This window comes from Miniopterus schreibersii (genome assembly GCF_964146895.1).
Source record: "Miniopterus schreibersii genome assembly, chromosome: 13".
In the NCBI taxonomy this organism is placed as follows: domain Eukaryota; kingdom Metazoa; phylum Chordata; class Mammalia; order Chiroptera; family Miniopteridae; genus Miniopterus; species Miniopterus schreibersii.
Genome location: NC_138113.1, coordinates 50,916,201 through 50,929,787, shown reverse-complemented (window position 1 = coordinate 50,929,787; position 13,587 = coordinate 50,916,201). Strand labels below are relative to the sequence as shown.

At 36.3% G+C, this 13,587-nt stretch overlaps 1 protein-coding gene across 1 annotated transcript in view; it reads left to right on the top strand.

Annotated features, from left to right (window-relative positions):
* ZC3H6 (zinc finger CCCH-type containing 6) overlaps positions 1-13,587 on the top strand; it is a 48,437-nt gene that overhangs the window by 4,143 nt on the left and 30,707 nt on the right. The gene's annotated exons all lie outside the window — the stretch shown is intronic.

The following is a 13,587-nucleotide window of genomic DNA, read 5'->3' as shown; positions in this document are numbered from 1 at the left end:
TGTGCCATATTTGTTTGAGATCCCACGGATAGAGTCTAGATAAGAACCCAGGTATGCAAACACCTACCTGCAGTATTACTTTCATTTTTCATTAAGTTTTCACAGGCAAGTAATGCAGTAAGTGCTAGCCTTCACTTCTTGAATTCTTTGGGATTGTAATGTGTTGGTATTTTAAGAGAGCTCTTCGTGCGGAATAAAAACCTGGGTTCTAATCTTAGTTTTTCCTCTAACTTAGTTAATGCTCTTTTAAGTCAATTTTAATTAAATTGCAGATGCAGCTTCTTACATCAGAGTTCACTTGATGCTCTACTCAATATCTGGTTTGTAAATTAGTATGTTTACTGAAGTAAATGTCTTCCCTCCTTGGGCCATTATTCATTTAATTGTATTTTTAAGTGTACAATTCAGTGATATTAAGTACATTCATATTGTTGTGCAGCCAGTCTCCAGAACTCTTTTCATCTTGCAAAACTGAAACTATCATTATTTTTGATTCCTGAGTGTGCTAATTAACTATTATTGAAACTATCAGAGTGAGTTTTTCTTTGGCAAAAACCCCCTCAGACATCATGTTCAGGTTTGAAGTTGGAAAGCACTTTCACTCTTAGGAAGACATTTTTCTTTTCCTAGCCCCTTATACACAAATTATTTCATTCACTTTTAAACTTCTTTCATTAAATTTTTATTCATCAGACATTTTTGTGCCAAGTATAGTATTAAGCACTGGGGAGACCAGTCTGAGTACATCATTGAACTTGCTCTCCAGGATCTCATGGTCCAGTAGGTGAAACTGATTGGTAAATACATAGTGTTAGCACCATGTATAATGGAGGTGGGGACTGAGTGCAGTAGTGGCACAAATGGGAGTGTCCAGGAAGCATCATGGAATAGCCAGGTCTGGAGGGTGAATAAGAGTTTGGCCAAGCAGAGGCAGAAATATGTGAAAAGCATAATGAAATGGTAGATTCAGGGATGGTAAAAGTGTTAGTATGTGGAATGTGTACAATGTATTTTGGGCCATGAGGGAAAGGCTTAAATGAATTAGGGATCAGACCCTGAAGGATATAACAATCTTGTCAACGTTTTTTAAGCAGGAGAATAATCAAATGAATTTGGGGGTATACCTTGGGGGCTAGGAGAAAGTGGACTACTGAAAGAGAGATCAGTAGAAGACAAGTTAGGGAGCTTTCAATCTCATTAAATATTAAGCACCTAATATTTAACATGTATTCTGGGCTGGGGGAAAATAGTAAAGAAAATAATCCTTTACCTAATGGATCTTATATTTTCTTTGGAGAGACAATAAACATGAAAAACAAATGTGTTAGATGATAAAGTAGAAAGGGAGATGGGGCACCCTGTGGATGTGGGAAGGGTATCTCTGTTTTAAATTGGGTATTTAGGGAAGCACTTACTGAAAAAGTAACATTTGAGCAAAACCCTGAAACAAGGGAGCAATCCAGGCCTGAACATCTGGGGGAAGAGCATTCCAGATAAGGGGAACAAGAAGGTGGAAAAGCTTGGAGCCAGATATGAGCCGTGTGTCGTTTAGGGGATAATAAGGGAGCAGTGTCGCCAGAGAAAAGAATGAATAAGGGAGAGCCACAGAGATGAAGTTAGATGGGCAACAAGGCAGTTGTGAGGGCCTTGTAAGCCATTGTAAGGAACTTGGATTTCACTGAGTGGGATGGAAGTCACTGGAGGATTTGAACAGAGGAGGGGTTATGCTGTAGTAAGTGGTAACAAAGCTGTTGCAGAAACCTGAGTGACAGGTTATGGTGGTTAGGCCAGGGAGGTGAGAATGGTTGGATATTGGATATGATTTGAGGTAGAACCAGTAGGATTTGTTGCTGGATGGATTTTGAACGTGAAAGAGGAATGAGTCAAAGCTACTGTAAAAGTTAGAAATTGGGTCATGAGCTCCTGGTCAACAGCATTTGCAGTGAGAAAGCAGACAGAAGGCAAAATTTGTGAGATATTTCTTAGAGTTTATAAAACTGGAGGTAAAGATCTGGGAGTTTTCAGCAGACATGTTAGTTGAAATGATGAGATCACTCAGGTATGTAGAATAGACAAGAAGACAAGTTTTTCTAGAAGCAATGGAAGGAGAAAATTTCAAGGAAGGGATGATCACAGAGTAGGTAAAGGAAGTAAGTATACTAAATAAGGACATTTAAAAATTTGAATGAAAGTGCTGCAGGATTTGCAAACAGGTGGACTTCAGGCTTAAAATCTGCCCACATTTTTGTTAGCCTGACAGGATGTTTCAAAATATTTGTGTTTGAGTGCTATCAGGCTTGACTTGTGTCCTCCAACCTCCACAGTACTGTCACTCATACTTTCTCTGCAAACTCGGCACCCAAGCAAAGTCTGCTTCACTCATTAAGTGACCCGCCTGATCATTTAGGAATTTGAGTTTTTGACCCCTTACACAGTGAAGTTACGTTTTCACCTGGACAGAATGGCAATCTGGCTACCAAAAAACCTCACAGAGGTGGTGACTTTGAATTCACCAGGTCAAGCCTCCACTCTAAGGCTGCAGCACATTCTTTTTTTTTAAATGGAGTTGGAAGATTTTTGTTTGTTTTTTAATTGATTTCAGAGAGAGGAAGGGAGGAGAGAGAGAGAGAAACATCAGTGCTGAGAGAGTCATTGATCAGCTGCCTCCTACATGCTCACCACTGGGGATCGAGCATGCAACCCGGAAATGTACCCTGACAGAATCAAACTGCCAAACTGTGAAACTGTGGACCTCCTAGTCCACGGTTCGACACTCCACCACTGAGCCATGTCAGCTGGGCTGCAGCATATTCTTTTGTTCGTAGGTGCCCGCTGGAGTTGTACAACACAGTGGCCCTGCTTTAGTTTTTCAGATTCAGAAACATGATTCTCAGAGCTGATCAGACTTTGGGATGTTAATTCATGCTCAAAAATAATAACAATGGCTAACATTTATTTGGTACTTTCTATATGATGGGTTCTAAGTACTTTACATGAATTATTTAATCTTCACAACCCTAAGAAGTATTTCCCATCTTTACAAATGAAGAAACAAATTATTTAATCTTCACAACCCTAAGAAGTATTTCCCATCTTTACAAATGAAGAAACAAATTATTTAATCTTCACAACCCTAAGAAGTATTTCCCATCTTTACAAATTATTTAATCTTCACAACCCTAAGAAGTATTTCCCATCTTTACAAATTAAGAGATCGATAAATTTCCCAGGGTCACAGAGTGAATCAGTGGGAACTCAAATCTGACTCCAGAGCTCAAATTTTTATTGGAGGATAGACAACCCCATCACAGGAGAGTGTGTGTGTATATCAGAATGCCAATTTCATCAGTAAAATGAGGATTAGATGTTTATATCAGGGAGTATATTGTCTTCATGTAGAATGGTATTTGGAAAACTTATTAAAAGTTGCCTAATAAACAAGAGCATGGGATTAGAACAAGGCAGTTGATTATAAATGACTATAATTTTAAATGGCATCAGGCTCAGATAAAGTGATATTTCCATCTCCATAATGTATCTGCCAAGTAGATTCTTGTACCCATCTGCCTTATAGGTTATCCTCTCTCCTGAGCAGTGCTTCCATGGGCACTGACCACATTTGTCTCTCCATGTTTTCTTTTCCATCACTTTCATTACTAACCAACCCTCCTTTCTAATAAGTTTCTTTTCATTCCATATTAATATCTTGAATTTAGTTAATCTATCTTTTACTTGGTCCTGCATGTCTGACATCCTAATCTTCGTTCTGGTTCATTTTGTTTTGGTTTTATGGTTGAACTTTCTGAGGGCATTCTTTTAAAAGCAAAACAAAACATTTTTATTGACTCTTAGAAAGAGAGGAAGGAAGAGGAGAGCATCAGTCAGCTGGCTCCTGCATACCCCCTGTTATGGGATCGAGCCCATAACCCAGACATGTGCCCTGACTGGATATCGTACCAGCAACCTTTTGTGGCACACTGGCCAGGGCCTGAGGGCATTCTTATTTTCAATCTTTTTTGAGGTGTTTGGGTCCTGGAAGGTATACTTGACTGCCAATGCGATGTACTAACCAAGACAGTAGTCATTGGTTGACCTTGACAAAAGCAATTTCAACAGATTATTATTACTCTTGACAAAAAGCAACCTTTCTCTATTGTAAAATTATACACACACACACACACACACACACATATTTGCTTTGCTTTGTTTATAATGTGAGTTCATAGCTTAACACTTTAAATGAACTGTTTTAATACTTAAACTTTCATAAATCATAGCCTATTCTTGAGTGGCAAATAAATTACCAAAGTAAATTCCAAGGAGTTTTAAAAAGGAGTCCTAAATTAATTATCATTAAAATAATACATATAACCATTATGAAAATCAATAACAATGTATCATATAAAAGTGGTAGAAAAATAAAGAACCTAGGTTTAGAACTCATGATACTCAGTATTTTACATATATTGCTGCTGGTAATTCACATACTTTAGTTCATTTGGTCCATATGATGGAATAAATATTAATATCTTAATTTTATAGTTTAGGAAACAGATTCAGAAGGTATATAACTTGTCCAGAGTGACTGAACAGCTGAGTGAGAATTACAGTCAGTCTGTTGCATTTGGTTTCAGTACTCTCCGTTGCTTCCATTGCCTCATAATGATAGTAAATCTGGTATTAGATGCTGGTTTGGGTTTTGGACACTGAAAAGGGTTTTGTTTTTTGGGTTTTTTTGAGGTATTACTTGATCACAGGTAATTTCATCCTAGTCATTATAAATTTATATGACAGCGTTTTTATGAATCTAAAACATTAAAAATTGAAATTATAAAGAATATTAATTAATTTTTCACCTTATAATTCAAGAGACTATGGAATAAATTTAACTTAGATCTGCAAATTTTTAGCTATAAAAATGTTTCAACTTGTTAAGGGAATTCATTGAAAATGCACAGCAATTAGAAGAACTGACTCCTCGTTTGCTTGTATTTTCCTTGCTTACTGGCAATTGACAATAAAATGTTAGATCACTGGGACTTGTGTGGGGTTGAGTTCTTTATAACTTCTACCCTTTAGCCTATAAAGGAAGTTGTGGGTTGATTTCTATACTCTTGGAAAACATAGGAGTCTGTTTAAAAATTATAGTTTGGGTAAGCAAATGAAAATGAAAGTGAATAATTCATTTAAGTAAGAAATACCTACTTCTTTTGACTGTATAAATACAGGGTGTCCCAAAAACATATATAAACACTTTAACAGCTGATAGCTCAATTAATGTTTCTTTTCAGCCAGACTAAGCTTTGAGCAAAGGAAATTCATCCTTAAATGCTACTGGAAGTTTGAAAACGCAGTTGAAGTACAAACACTGCCTTTATAGTTATTCAAAATGTGTATGCATCTTTTTGGGACACAGGATGTTCCCCTCCCCAAATGTATACACATTTTAACAGCTGATAACTCAATTTTCACTCCTTTTAAGGTTTAACTGATTTGAAATAATGAGTGAAGCCAGACTAAGCTTTGAACAAAGAAAATTTATCCACTAGACTTTTTTAATGGGGATATATAAAAGATAAAGTTTACAGTACAAAACCAGCAACAGTTGATGAATTGAGGGCTCACAAGTACCAAACAAAAGGATTCTTGAAGTTTTCGATTCCACTGCTTGGTGTTATTAGTAAGTAGTGCCTGGACCAGAATGGTCATCAGTTTGAAAACAGGCATTGACAAAAAAAATAACTCATTTTTGTAGATTCTTTTAAATTTTGAAAATGAACTGTATGTTAATAAACACTGACTAATAAACACTAAATCATTCAAAGTGTGTATACATTTTTTGTGGACACCCTATATGTATATTGCATCAAATACACTTTTTTTTTTTTAATGTGAAATGTCCAGGTGTGAAAACTAGCATTTGACCAAATCTGGGGCTGCAGCTAGTATTATCATATATTAGACTTCTGGAATATGTGAATAAACCTTAAATATTCTTCAAATTGTTATAATTTATTATTAGAAATTTTAGTGGTCTAATTTTAAAAATAGGACATGACAGCACAGTAACAATTTTCAGCACTGCCTATTGCTAGGTTGCTCCTGTGATTGCTGTAGTGCACATGATAGGTACTAAATGGAGGGCCACTTTCAACTAAGCTTGGTGGAATATAAGATAGTTGGGGGAACTTTTTTTTCACTAACACTTTCTCTTTTATGTATTTATAAAATCTTGAGCAAAGATGATTGATTATGTTGCACATAACTTTAGAGTTTTTTCTCATGAAAATGAGAGGTAACAAAGTTAACATTCTGTTTTAAATTCATACACAAAAGATATGAATTTCCAAGTAGGATTTTTTCTGGAAAGATTTATGGAATTAAATAATTAAAAATTAAACATCATTTTTAGAAGTTATTTTGTTAAATGTTATGAATGTTGGTATGCCAAATAATTAAAGAATCATGACAAAAATTTATATTATTTTGCTTTGTATATTTCATTTAAATTTTTATTCACTTATCAGCTTAAAAAGGATACAATATTTTTCCTGATGTCATCAGCTATCAGTATTATTACTCTATTTTTTATTTTTTATTTGAAAATTATTTATATTCTTCATAGAATAGCTCTTTTTAAAAAAATATGTGTTGATTTTAGAGAGAGAGGAACATCTATGTGAGAGACATACATTGATCTGTTGCCTCCCATGTGCACCCCGACCTGGGATCGAACCTGCAACCTGGGTATGTGACCTGAATGGGAATCTAACCAGCTACCTTTTGGTGCACCAGATGAAGCTCAATCAACTGAGCCACATGGGCCAGGGCCGTAAAATAGCTCATAATCATCATTAATTGCAACCTTTTTCTCTTACATCAGTGTACATTTATACTTTAACTGGTAAGATGTCAGTTTATACAGCGCATAAGGAAAGTCTCTAAGTTGTACCTAAAACATCTTAACTTAGAAAATGAATATGCAGGTAGTAACAGTAAATTCAAATGACATGGCTTTCTTATATATACCTTTGTTACACTGATTGGATAATATTGGCCTAATGTGCAATCCTGGATTATGTCCCATTCAGGGACACCAGAAGTGACTTGAAGTCAGCCAGGGCACAATGGAGAAACATACTTGAGCTGGATACTTAAGCCAAAGCCTAATTTTGGAACATCTTTAAAAAAAAATTACTCCCATAACACTCCCCAAATCCTGAAGCCCCAGTACCTCATATTATAGTTAATCTGGTATCAGTTAATTTGGGAAGTTGGACACTTACAGACCGGTGTCCTTTTTGGATACTGGGTCAGAGGTTATTTCACTTGGCTGATTGTAGATTTGTCCAACAAGACTTTTTCAACTTTTGTTTGACATCGTGACACCTAGAAGATTGCATTCTGGCTTTCAAATTCTAAGGGGTTTTTATTTGCTGGGATTTGTTTCTGTTGCATTTCTAGCTTCTCCAGTCTATACTGAAGACCCTAAATCAAGAGGATGAACTGAAAGGGAATGAAAGTAAGTGAATTAGCTCAGTGAGATATCCCAGATAGTATATGAAATATAAAAAGAATAATTTTTAAAATGTAGCCTCAAAAAACAACAAACTATGGCAAGCGAATTCACAGTTTTGTTTGTCATGTAATAGTCTCTGCTTATGGCATAAAAAAATGTTTGAGGAATGGAATGCTTTTCCTTCATAATGCCAAGTGTACAAGTTTAAGGATATATTTTAAAATCCTTTTTTTTTCTTCTGGCATTGAATGGGGTTGGGGAATTAATAACATTTTATCAGAAACCAATTTTACTGTACATGTTTTCAAAGGAACTCTTTGTAAATATGTGGGTGTCTTCCTGTCTTACTAAGTGGACAGTTACTGATTTATCATTTTCTAAGTTATTTTGAATCATGAATATCTGTTGTCACCATAGTTACTTTGAACACTACGTATTACATGCCATCTCGTGTTTTGTTGCATTAAGGAGACTGGAAATATGGGAGCTTTCATACATGTCGTCGTTACATGTCGCTTAATAGGAAAAGCAGAAATGCCCTCAAACAGACTTCAACAGACTTCATACGTGGTGCTCTCCGGCTGGCTTCCTGCTTTTCCTGGTTTTGGATCATTTTTCATTGTTATTTATTATCTGGAGGAAAATGTGGGAAATTTCCCGTTAGAATCCATGCCTGTTGGATTTATAACCTTCCTCAATTTCAACGACAGTACCTGTAGCCTAGCCCACCCATTTTATTCAAATGCATCTATTTCAAGTAAATCACAAGAGGAAAGGAAACTTTAGTTGAGGGCTGTCTGCTAGGTACAGTCGCTAAGTGATTACCTAACTTTATCTCAGTCCTTAACTCTGCAATGATAAATTGGTTAATCCCATTTTGTAGATGAGGAAATAGTATTGGGTGTGAGATAATTTGTTCAAGTTCATATAAGAACTTGTGAATTTGATCAAGTACAGGGTAGTGTAAGACTGGAAGCAGGACTTGAACCCAGATCTTCCCAGCTCTAGAGCTTCCCTCCTCCTCTGAATGTTTTAAGTATTCAGTTTTAACATGCTATGAATTTAAAGCATTAATTAGTCCTTTTAAGAAATTTATTGTCGTCGGTTAGTGTTCTTGGTTAACATTCCTACTTTAATTTCTAGTTGCAAGTCACTTCACTTTGCCAGAACCTGAGCCCTCATTAAATAAGAGAGTTTTTGTTTGTTTGTTTTTGTTGTTGTTTGGTTTGAGTCTTCTTTCACTTTAGGTGAAAATTGCTATTGTGGCAGCCTCAGTATTTCACTCTCTTATCTGAATGTTGGTACTTAACCCGTTTTTGTTTTAATTAAATGGCAAATCTTAGTAATAACAATTTTCATTTCTTCCAGCATTCCTCTCTTCTTTCCCTCTACTGACTTTGATGTGGAGGCTTTCACCTAATAGGCTGTTACCTACCCTGAACCACTCTATCAATTTGTCTGAGATTCTGAAATGAAATAGGGAGACCCACTTTTCATCTCTGCATGATTTAAGTCTTTTTACCTCTTTAAAAAATATATATGTATAATAAAAATTTTGACTAAAGTTTTTTTGACTGATTTCCTTTGAGCACTTCAAAAATACTGTTAAATAAAAAAGAAAACCCTGTATCTCAAAACTCCAGGTTCTATATTATCAGTCTAACGGGTCTAGCCTGGTGGCTGCTATTTTCTGACAGTCATTAAAATAACTCCTGTGGAATTGAAGTAACTCACATTTACTTTTGCACGTTAGAAATGCAACTTTCAGACTTGTATAGTTCTTTGTATCATCTCTAAAAATACAACCTAAATGGTGCATCGATAAAGTCTCCTTTTCCTAGTATTTATTATGAAAAACTGTAGACATGAAAATACGGAAATAATTTTACTGTAAACACCCCCATATTCTGCCTACCAATTGGTGAGGTTCTTAATCTTTACGTAAGCTGCTGTGAAGTGTTTTGGCCATCTGCAAGTTCTTCTGAGAGCAAATGTGTACAGCTATTATAGCAACATGGTTAAGATGATGGGTCTGGGAATCAGTGCCTGCAGTTTGGATTCTAGCTTTGCCATCTGACAGTTAAGCTCTTTGTCTCCTTTCTTTGCCTCCTTCCTGGAGATAATATTTCATAGAGTTCACGTGATGATGAAATAAATGGATCCAACATGCCTGGCAGTGCTCAATAATTTATCATCACACTAGATTTTATTTTTTTTCTGCAAATTTTGGATTGAGATGTTTTGCTATAGAATTATTTTATTATGAACACATCTGGAATCAAAGACAAATAGTGGAAGAAGTAGATAATTAAAAATGTAGACTAAAAATTGTTGAGCGTTGTTTTTAAATTATTTGTTAAAGTCAAATTTAAATTATTTAAATTGTTTAAATTATTTGATGGGCCCAAGGTTTTTAAAGGTTCTGTTCCACTCAGTATTTGACCTTTGTGGGGAAAAGAGCAAAGTTAACTTGTCCTTTTAAAGGAGCAGCTAAAATGGAATCGTTTACATTTTCTGTTGTTCGTATCTGTATTAGAATGACGGCGGGACTACTGAGACCAACTGGTACGGTAGTGACTGGGGGATGGTTCTGCCTCTAAAGAGTATCCTGAAGTTTTATTTACATTCTCTCTTGTTTTTTATCTTTATTTTGTTAATTTCTGCCCTTATATTTATTATTTATTTTTTATTCTTGTTGTTATTTTGGTTTTGCCCATTTTCAAGGTCTTTAGTTGAATGTATGTGTAGCTCATTTGTTCTTAATCTTTTTTATTTCCTGAATATGTGTGTAAATAAAAGCATAAATCTCCCTCTCAGGACTCCTTTTCTTTGTTCAGAGGTCTTTTATAACTTCATGGTGTACTCTGCACCAAATTTATACTGGGAAGTTCATCAGGAGGCTACATTGCTTGAATTTAGATGTTTAATTAATATGTTACTGATATATCCATTATGTACACCAGGTGATATGTGTATGTGTGTATATATATGTGTGTGTATACATATATGTGCGTATATGTACATATATGTACATATGTATATATTGAAAATTTTGAGGCTGGCATTTGGGATCCCATTTGGGATAATCCCCAAACGATTGGGACACTCCCAGAGAAGCATGGCCTCCTGAAAGCATGGGAAAGAAAGAATCTGTAATTGAGCAATTATGTGCTACATATAGGTGTTATTTGTATATGCAAGTTAGGATTTGATGGGACAGATATGAGTAAGCATGTTGATTCAGGAAATGAAGACTAGAAGAGCCACATACAGTTGTAAAAACAAAAAGGAATTACTTGATTTATTTAAAAAATTACCTTGGATTTAGTAAACAAAACAGCTTTCGTGATAGTGTTGAGCTAATTCAAACTCTAGAGAATGCAAGCACCCTTGGTTATTTTTGTTATGTTTCCTATTTTTGATTTTTTCATAGAGCTAGATTAGTGTCTGATAGATCAGTAGATGTCAGTTAAGGAAACTTTATTTTATTCTGGTGACAGAGCTAGAATTAGAATCCAGCTTTGCTCCCATTAAGTCTCCTCTTTCCATTACGCTGCACATGCTTTCCGTAGGTGCCCAAAGCTGATTTTTTAAAAACACATTTGGAAGCATTTCATAGTGTTGATCATTGTTCTTTATTTCCTTGTTCTATCCTATTTTTTGTAACCAAGCATAAAATCACAAGTTTAAGTTTGTTGTAGGAATACAGAAATGATAAGTAGGCTAAGGGAGAAGAAAGAAGAGTAAAAGTTTTCAGTGTTTTATGTCTTATAACAAGTACAAATGTCTGATATTTCACAGTAAAATAATTTTTGTAAAGTAGGAGCACTTAAATTCTATGCAGCATTTTCTGCTTGAGTACTTTATGTATTTAAATAGCTCCAGTCCAAAATGCTGAATATGAATTAGTGGTTTTAAGGTATAAAAATGCTTTAAGGAGCCCAAATGGGGGGAGATGATGACCACCCATAGGACTTTCTGTTGTTGTTTGTATTTTATGTTTTTTATGTTTTTAATTGATTTCAGAGAGAGGAAGGGAGAGCAATAGAGAGAAATGTCTATGAGAAACACCATGGTTTGGCTTCCTCCTGCATGCCCCCCACTAGGGATCAAGCTCGCAACCCAGAAATGTGGCTTGACCAGGAATCAAACCGTGATCTCCTGGTTCATGGGTCAACACTCAACCACTGAGCCACACCAGCTGGGCAGTTGTTACTTGTATTTTAAATTTTATGGCGTAAATATAGACAGTAAAGCACACAATTCTGTTTTTAAAATTTTTATTGATTTTAGAGAAACATCAGTTTGTTCTTCCACCCATCTTTGTGCCCATTGGTTGCTTCTTGTATGTGCCCTGACTGGGGATCGGGGGTCGGGGATCGAACCCCCATCCTTGGCTTACTGGGATGGTGCTCTAACCAACTGAGCTGCCCGGCTAGGGCAAGCACACACTTCTTAAATGTACAACTTGATGAAATAGCGCACATGTATATGTGTATATGGTAATCATCACACAGGTGATACAGAGAAGGGCCCTTAGCACCTGGTGTTTGTCGGTTACAGCCTTCCAGGAGGTCATCACTACTCTGACTTACGTAAACATGGATTCATGGTGCATCTGAATGGCATCAAATGAGTCTCTTGTGTCTGGTTTCTGCTGGTAATTATTCACTCATATTGTGTATAGCAGTAGTTAATTTTTTTGCATTATAGTATCGTGTTTTATAAGTAAGGCACAATTTATGTAGCTGTTCACCTGTTCATGAATATTTAGGATGTTTATAATTTTTCATCATTATACCTAAAGTTGCTAAGAGCATCCTCATACACGTCTTTTGGTGAGTATAGGTGCTCATTTTTCTTGGGCCATAAGGTTTTATGATATTTTAAAAGTTCAGAACTTTTTTATTGAAACATCCAGAATGCTAAGCCTTCAAAAGAAATTTTTAAGTTCACCTGAATGGATATATACCTTTTTGATTCTACAAAAGAAATGGGGGGGAAATGACATTGATTTCACAGTAAGTTTGGGGTGAAATCATGGGCCTGTTCTATAATGGCAAGGGTTATGGCTGTTACACATTTGGTCATTCACTAAACAGCAGTGCACCGTGCTAGGAGGTAGAGATACAGCTGTGGAAGACACTCACATGCCCTGCTTCCACCAACCAGTGACAGCTCATTCAAACATCATTTGTAGACTGCAGTGGTACAGAAATGAGAATAATTAGGGGGTATTTAGGATAGAGCATCTGCCTAGACCTGGGTAGTCAGTGGAGGCATCTTGGAGGAACTGACATCTAAACTGGTTCCCAAAGGAGAACTGGCATTAGCCAGGCGAAGGAGTGAGGGGTGGGTGTGGAGAGGAGCAGGGCGGTGAGAGTCTAAGGCAGTGTCTCAGGCTCGGCGCGTGAGGAAACTTGAAAGTAGCCGGGTGCACAGGGACTTGATGATAAAGGGCCTTCAGGCAATGTCGAATTCTGACATCTTCCTCAGGCCATTGATAACACCTTTTTATCATGGAAAACTTCAACCGTAAAGTGAGACTAATGGACTTAAACCTCATGCTCACATCCCAGTTCCCACTACCCAGCAGTTCCGCTCGTGGCTGACCTCGTGACCACCGCCTCCATCCCCAGCGAAGCTCTGAGACAGCACATCCTCACTGAAGAGCTTCAGCGGGAGAGGGACATCATCAGTTTTGTATTTTAGAAATCACACATTTCTAGTAATTTTAAAATATCTTTTAAATGCACACACCGTAGTTTGGGTGCTTCTCATCTGCTTCCAGTCACACAAAGACATCTGTCTTCTGCACTAACATCTGTTTGTAGTAGTTTCTTTCAAACTGTATGGAAGCAGAATTAAATGTTAAAATTATTTTATCTATCTTCCCACGTATATCAGTTGGCTAATTTGCACTTAAAATACTATTAATGAACATTTTGGCTTCTATAATTATGAAAATCATAATCGATACACAGGTTCGTTTCTAGGACCCATCCTCCACAATAGCGAAGGTACCGGTATTTGGAAAGTAGGATTAGATTTATGGTTTTACTATGAAT